The sequence below is a fragment of the Rousettus aegyptiacus genome, unplaced genomic scaffold (genome assembly GCF_014176215.1).
Source record: "Rousettus aegyptiacus isolate mRouAeg1 unplaced genomic scaffold, mRouAeg1.p scaffold_m13_p_14, whole genome shotgun sequence".
Lineage (NCBI taxonomy): Eukaryota > Metazoa > Chordata > Mammalia > Chiroptera > Pteropodidae > Rousettus > Rousettus aegyptiacus.
In genome coordinates, this window is record NW_023416289.1 from 36240666 (window position 1) to 36249213 (window position 8548).

Genomic DNA, 8548 nt, shown 5'->3' on the forward strand with positions numbered 1-8548 from the left:
GTCTAAGCAACATAATATAATTGTGTTTATACATATCTATATATCTATATCTTCATATACATATTTATCTATCTGTCTGTCTACCTATCTATCTATCATCTGTCACCTATCTGTCTCTTGTGGGGGTATATACATAAATTTTTATGTATACAAATGCACAGAATGTGTGCATAGGCCACCTCTTTTAATGTGACTGTCACAAAACTGTGCTTATGATTCTATCAATCTGTGGGGATTGAGTGAGTTAACAACTGAATAGTGTGAAAAAACACAATATACAGGCAAAGCAGAGCCTGGAGATGCTGGTATCATAGTGCATGAGAACAAAGCGGCTGAGAGCTGGGAAACACACAGCAAATAGCTCAGATGTGTTCACCATGGACTAACTGGGATTATTAAAAATAATCAAACAAACTTAAAAGATGGAGTAGAGGGTGTAGAAAAACACAAAGGTACTGACTAGGACAAGAATGCTTTGGGTGGCTATGGTCTCAGGGGAGGATCTGGGGGAGACATTTGTTCTGTGAATATGTTGGACCCTCTGCTGGTGCCTGTGCAGGACAAAGATCATGGAGCCACTGGTCTAGAGCATGAGCATGGGAAACAAAACATCAGGGGATGACAGCAATTCTGTGTATATTGTGTCTGTGATTTTGTCATGAAGAACAATATCCACAGTCTCTTTTCCTTGTGATGTTTGTGTTCATCTACTTGCCCATCACACAAAGAGAGAGTATGGTATTTATCAGTATGTTCAGGACCCAGTACAGGCCAGTGGAGGGCCCAACACACTTGGGGGCTCTCACTTTCAGCTCTTCCCACCTGGAGTTCCTGGGATTGACCACAATGGCTTGGAAGACACTCAGGAGGCAGGTGCTGCCGATGGATATACCCCTAGCCTCTCTTTGAACCTAAAAATAAATGTGCGTTCAACATCACTGGGGAAATATCTCAACCCAAAGGCTGCCATTGTCTGGAGGACTCCTTTAGACAGAATGACCAAAGAGTTGGCTGCTATCAGATGCCTGAGAACCAAATTTGTGCACCTCACCCTGCAAACAGTGAAGTGAAGAAGGAGATAGTGGTAAAATGAGAGATATTCCCCTGGATTCCAAATACAGTTTCTGATAAGAAGGCCATTCCTATTGCCAAATCCCTGGTGGCTACCACATTCTCTGTGAGTGATATTTGTGTTCAAAGCCATTAAAATCTGCATGATTTTAGGCTATCTTTAGGGGCTCGACTAAATTCCAATACTCTCCACTTCTGTTAGTTCTATTGTACATATTTCTAAGTTCTATTGAATTTTTTTGTGTATTTAAGAGATTTTCAAGACTTGACTCTATATCCTTCAGAGAACCCTTACAATTCATAAATCACCGCTATGAGGAGCGTACATGTGATAACTTCTTTGTTCCTCACAAAACGTTGAGGCTTACACTACTATTACTTTAATTAGAAAGATAAGGGGAATTTAGACACATAGATGTTAAGTGATCTAAATTCATATGCTAGGGAGGGGGAGGTGGGGACATGAAAATGTCTGGGCTGGTAACAATACAGTGAATGAAACCACTAAGCTACACTAAAATCCAGTTGGCTGTGTCCTTCAGTATTTAGTGTTGTTTTACTTAGTCATCTGCTTTTACATTGGTGGTAATTTTATGATTTTGGTTATAACAAGTTTTCATTTATATGTGCAGATTTTCTATAGGCCAGTAGGAGTTATGAATGAAGATTTAGAAATCTCAAGAAAGTTAGATGCACTGATTGGAGTTTAAAACCACAGTACCTTGATCCGTGATAAGTTGGATTTAGTGAAGAGAAGAACGGCTTTATATGAGAAAAGGAAAAGAAAGATTTATTTGCTTCTCTGCCTGGAAAAAAAATAAAGTGGTTCCTATCACAAGAACTATTTAAAAATTCAAGCCGTAACATAAATTATAAGACATAAGACAATATTACATGATAAAATAGTATAGGGTAGAAACTAAATTATTATTTTTTCTAGAGCATATACTTTTATATGTGTTAATAATCAAGTTAGTAAAATTACAATGGTGCATGGATTTTGAAGGATATTAAAACATGTGAGACATATGTACAAAATTGAATCTCTAGGGCATGACATCTTTCTTGTGTATTTTTCTTTTAATTAATTAATTTATTTTTGGTGACATTGGTTAACAAAATCCAATAAGTTTCAGGTGTACCATTTAACAGTAAGGAATATATATATTGCATTATGTGATCTCTCCTATAGTTAGATTTCTTTCTGTCACCACATATTTGCTCCTTTTTCCCTCTATCTCCCACCATCCTAACCCCTTCTCTGCTTCCCCTCTGGTAACCACTAGTCTATTGTCTATGTTCATGAGTCTCTGTTTGGTTGTCTTTTTTGTTTGTTGCTTTTAGGTTTATATCTCACATATAAGTGATATCAACATTTTTGTGGTTTTCAACTTTTTCTGTCTGGCTTAATTTGCATAGCATGATTATCTCGAGGTCCATCCACATTGTCACAAATGGCAGTATTTCATCTCTTCTTATGGCTGAGTAATATTCCATTGTATATATGTACCACAGTTTCTTTAGTTAATTATTTATCGTGGGACACTTTGGTTGCTTTCATGTCCTGGCCGGTGAATAATGCTGCTATGAACATTGGTGTGGATATATCTTTTTGGATATGGGTTTTCAAGTCTTAGGGGTAAATATCCAGTAGAAGGATTGCTGGATCATATGGTAGATCAATTATTAGTTTTTTGAGGACCCTGAATACTGTTTTCCATAGTAGCTATACCAATTTGCAGTCCCACCGCAGTGTATGAGGGCCCCATTTTCTCTGCATCCTCTCCAACATGTCCTGTTGATTATAGCTATTCAAACAGGTGTGAGATGGTATGTCACTGTGGTTTTGATTTGCATTTCCCTAACAGCTAGCAATGACAAGCATCTTTTTATATGTTTGTCAATCATTTGCATGTCCTCTAGGGAGAAGTATCAGTGCAGGTTCTATGCCCATTTTTTGATCAGATTTTGTTGTTGTTGTTGTTGTTGAGTTATACACAAAGGTTCTTTGTATATTTTGGATATTAGACCCTTATCAGAGGCATTGTTTGCAAATATATTTTCCCATTTGGATGATTGTCTCTACCTCATTGATGGTTTCTTTAGCTGTGCAGAAGCTTTTTAGTTTGATGTAGTCCCATTCATTTATTTGTGCCTTTTGTTTCCTTGCCTTTGAGTTCAAATTTGTAAAATACTCTTTAAGGCCAAAGTCCACGAGTTTCATTGCTATGTTTTCTTCTTATGTGCTTTATTGTTTCAGGTCTTATATTCAGGTCCTTAATCCATTTTGAGTTAATTTTGGTGTACGGTGATAGGCAGCACTCTAGTTTCATTCTTTTGCAGGTGGCTTTCTGATTTTCCCAGCACCATTTATTGAAGTGGCTTTCTGTTCTCCACTTTATATTGTTAGTCTTTTTGTTGAAAATTATTTGTTCCTATAAACATGAGTTTATTTCTGGTTTCCCAATTCTGTTCAACTGGTCTGTGTGTATGTTTTTCTGCCAATACCATGCCATTTTGATTATTGTCATCTCGTAGTATTTTTTGAAGTTGGGAAGAATGATACCTCCAGCCTTGTTCTTTTTTCTCAGGGTGGCTTTGGCAATTTGCAGTCTTTTGTGCTTCCATGCAAATCTGATGATTTTTTGTTCTATTTCTTTAAAAAATGCTGAAGAGACTTCGATGGGGATTGTATTAGGTCTGTATAATGCTTTAAGTAATATGGTCATTTTAACTATATTGATTCTTCCGATCCAGGAACATGGAAAATCTTTCCATTTCTTTGTATCTTCTATTTCTTTTAATAGGGCTTTATAATTTTCATTATATATGTCCTTCACATGTTTCATTAGATTTACTCCTAGATATTTTATTCTTTTTGTTGTAATTGCAAAAAAAATTAGTTTTTCCTCTTCTTTTTCTGATGCTTCATTATTAGAGTATAGGAACACTATGGATTTTTGAACATTGATTTTGTATCCAGAAACTACTGTATTTGCTTATTATTTCTAGTAGTGTTCTCGTGGAGTCTTTAGGGTTTTCTATATAGGAAATCATATTTTCACAAATAGTGACAATTTGACTTTCCCGATTGGATTTCTCTTTCTCTTTCCTGATTGCACTCACTAGGACCTGAATAACAGTGGCAATAGTAGACAGCCTCGACTTGTTCCTGATCTAAGAGGGAAGGTTTTTCGTTATTCACCATTAAGTATAATGTTGGCTGATGGTTTATCATAGATGGCCTTTATTATGTTAAGGTACTTTCCTTCTATACTGATTTTGTTCTGCGTTTTGATCGTAAATGGATGCTGTATCTTGTTGAAGGCTTTTTCTGCATCTATTGATATGATCATATAAGTCTTATTTTTTAATTTGTTTATGTGGTGTATCACATTAATCGATTTGCATATGTTGAACCATCCCTGTGCCTCTGGGATAAAGCCCACTTGATCGTGGTGTATAATCTGTTTAATATGTTGCCATAATTAGTTCGATAGTATCTTATTTAGAATGTTTGCAACTGTGTTCATGAGAGATGTTGGTCTGTAGTTTTCTTTTTTTGTGTTATCTTTACCAGGTTTTTGTCTCAGGGTAATACTGGCCTCATAAAATGAGTTAAGTATTGCCTCTTCTTTGATTTTTTGGAAGTGTTTGAGGAGAAAAGATATTAAATCTTCTTTGAATGTTTGATAGAATTCATTGGTGAAGTCGTCTGTTTCCGGACTTTTACTTTTTGGTAGGTTTTTTTGATAATTGTTTCCATTTCCACACTAATGATCAGTCTATTTAGACTTTCCAATTCTTCTTGATTCAGTCTAGAAAGGTAGTATTTTTCTAAGTACTGATCCATTTCTTCTGGGTTATTAAATTTGATGTTATATACACTTTTTTATAGGATTCTCATATTATCCTTTGTATTTCTGCTTATCTGTTGTAATTTTTCCTCCTTCATTTTTTATTTTGTTTATTAGCGTCCTTCCTTTTTTTTTTATTATTTAGTGAATCTAGCTAGGGGTTTGCCAATCTTATTAATCTTCTCAAAGAACTGGCTCTTTATCGTATTAATTTTTTCTATTGCTTTTTTGTTTGTTTGTTTTCAATTTCACTTATTTCTACTCTAATTTTGATTATTTCTTTCCTTCTACTGACTTTAGGCTTCATTTGTTCTTCCATTTCTAGTTTTTAAAGATGAAGCAACAGTTTGCTTATTTGAGCTCATTCTTGTTTTTTGAGATAGGCTTGTAATTTCCTTTTTTGACCACTTTTACCATGTCCCAAAAATTTTTATCATTCCTTTCTGTGCATCTTTTGATCTCTCATTTTATTTATTCTCTTACCCAGTCATTCTTCAGTAGCATGTTGTTTAGTCTCCATGTATTTGTGGTTCTTCCTGCTTTCTTTTTACAGTTGATCTCCAGCTTCAAAGCATTATAATCAGAGAATATGGTTGGTATGATATCATACCTCGTATATTTGTTGAGGCTGTCTCTGTGAACCATATGTGGTCAATCCTTGAAAATGTTCCATATACACTAGAGAAGAATGTATAAGTAGCCATACTACCCAAAGCAATTATAGATTTAATGCAATCCCCATCAAAATTACCAATGTTATTTTTCAGAGAGCTAGAACAAATAATCCTAAAATTTATATGGAGCCATAAAAAACCCTGAATAGCCATGGCAATCTTGAGAAAGAACAAATTTGGAGGTATCACACTACCTGATATCAAACTATACTACAAGGTTACAGTAATCAAAACAGCATGGTACTAGCATAAAAACAGATACATTGATCCATGGAACAGAATAGAGAGCCCAGAAATAAATCCACGCCTATATTCTCACTTAATATATGACAAAGAAGGTAAGAATATACAATGGGGAAAGACAGTATCTTTAATAAATGGTGTTGGCAAAATTGGACAGATACATGCCAAAAAAAAAAAAAGAAGAAGAAGCTGAACCACCTTCTTAAACTGTATACAAGAATAGACTCAAAATGGATTAAAGACTTAAATGAAAGACACAAACCCATAAAACTTGTTGAAGAAACCAGGCAGTAAATTCTCTGATATTACTAACAAGAATTTATTTTCAGATATGTCTTCTTGGGCAAGGGAAACAAAAGAAAAAATAAACAAATGGGACTACATTAAACTAGAAAGGTTTTGTATAGCAAAGGAAACCATCAACAAAACAAAAAGACAAATAAATGGTTGGGAGAAGATATTTACTAATGATACATCTGATAAGGGGTTAATATCCAAAATATATAAGGAGCTTATACAACTCAACAACAACAACAACAACAAAACAAACAATCCAATTAGAAAATGGGCAGAAGATCCAAACAGATACTTCTCCAAAGAGGAAATACAGATGGCTAATAGACATATGAAAAGATACTCAAGGTCGCTAACCATCAGAGAAATGCAAAGTAAAACCACAATGAGATATCACCTCACACCTGTCAGAATGGCTATCATCAATAAATCAAAAAACAAGTGTTGTCAAGGATGCAGAGAAAAGGGAACCCTTATACGCTGTTGGTAGGATTGCAAATTGGTACAGGCACTATGGAAAAGAGTATGGAGGTTTCTCAAAAAATGAAAAATGGATATACCTTTTAACCCAGAAATTGTACTTCTAGGTGTTTAGCCAAAGAAAACCAAAACAATAATTCGTAAAGATCCATGCACTCCAATATTCATGGCAGCACAATTTACAATAGCCAAGATATGGAAGCAATCTAAATGCCCATCAACAGATAATTGGATAAAGAAGTTATGGTTCATATATACAATGAAATATTACTCAGCCATTAAAATAAATGAAATCCTACCATTTGCAACAACATGGATGGACCTAAAAGTTCTTACACTGAGTAAAATAAGTCAGACAGAGAAAGATAAATATCATGTAATTTCACTTATATGCAGAATCTAAGGAACAAAAAGAGCAAACTAATAAAAAACAGACTTACAAATATAGTGGACAATTAGGTGAAGGATAGAGGGAAGGAGGTTTGGGGAGCTGGGATAATGGGATGAAGTTTTAAAGAAGTACAAATTAGTACTTGATAGTTGGACAAGGGGATGGGGAGCATGGCAGAGGGAATGTAGTTAGCGTTAATACGATGGCTAGGTGGAGGGCCAGGGGAGGATGGGAGCAGTTGAGGGGGATTGTTTTATGAACTATATAGCTCTGTAACCAATGTACTGTATACTTGAAACTAATTTCAATAAATACATTTAAAAATATCAGTTGTCATAGAAAGAAGCTTCCAAGCAAATGTGATTGTGTACATCACTGACCATCCACAGCCATTCTGCTATCAATACCCGTAGGTGGTTGAAAAAGTTTTACCTGAGTAGTAAGATATCTAAAATTAACATCAAGCTTATTTACAAACACTGTTACAAGAAAGAGATTGGTCTAGGTCAACAGATGCTGGTTAGGCCTGTATTTCTAAGAGATTTCCTCTTTTGCCTCCCTGTGGGGATTAATCAGTTTTGTATCTTAGTAATGAAAAGGAGGAAGTTGCTAAGTATTTTTGCTAAAATTCTATGGCCCAATCAAAAATATGGCATTTCATGTTTTGGAAAAGAAAAGGAATAAATAGACACAAGGTGAAAAGACCCAAGTGTCCATCAAAGGATAAATGGATTAAAAAAAATGTCTATCCAGATGATGGAAAACTATTTGACACATACTTCAACATGGATGGACCTTGGAAGGATTATGTTAACATGAAATCAGTCAGACACAAAAAGACAAGTATTTTATGATTCCATTTACACGGAGTGCTTAGTACAAGCACATTCATACAGACAGAGGTAGAGGTTACCAGGGCTGTAGGTTTGGAGGAAAGAGAGTAGGTTACTGGTTCATAGGTATCGAGTTTATGTTTGAGATGGTGAGAAAGTATCAAGTAATGATGGTTGCACAATGTTGTGAATGTGCAATGCTACTGAATTATACACTCACAAATGGATTTAAAAGGATAACTATTATTTACATATATTTTACCACCATTAAAGGAATGTAATGGATGCATTCAAGGTATTGAAAAGAAAATTCTTTCTCACAGTAGGTGAATCCACAGAGAATGGAACAAGGACAAATGTTGAGAGAGCAGACACCTGTGGACACCTGACCTGATGAGAAACTGCACCTGGGAAGCAGCATGATCCCAACTCTGGAGAGAGCCTGGTCTCTGAGCATCAAGGTCTCTGGTTGAGCCTGGACTTTGTTCCCTTGCCCTATTTGTCAAAGAGGAAGTGGAACCCATAGCGCTGACCTTCTTTTCTAATGGACTGTGTTGAGTGGGCAGGTAAGTGCTGCTTTTGCTCTCTGCATAGCAGGTCAAGACCATCTGTAAATATCTGTCATGGCAGAAAGCAAAGCAGATGGTGAGAATTCAGGCACTTTTCTGCAGGACACGATCAAATCTTAGGGACTTAGAAAGTCTG

General features: G+C 35.6%; 1 pseudogene; it reads right to left on the reverse strand.

Annotated features, from left to right (window-relative positions):
• Positions 1–235: 235 nt before the first annotated feature.
• On the reverse strand, positions 236–7403 carry LOC118611481 (annotated as a pseudogene).
• Positions 7404–8548: the final 1145 nt, after the last annotated feature.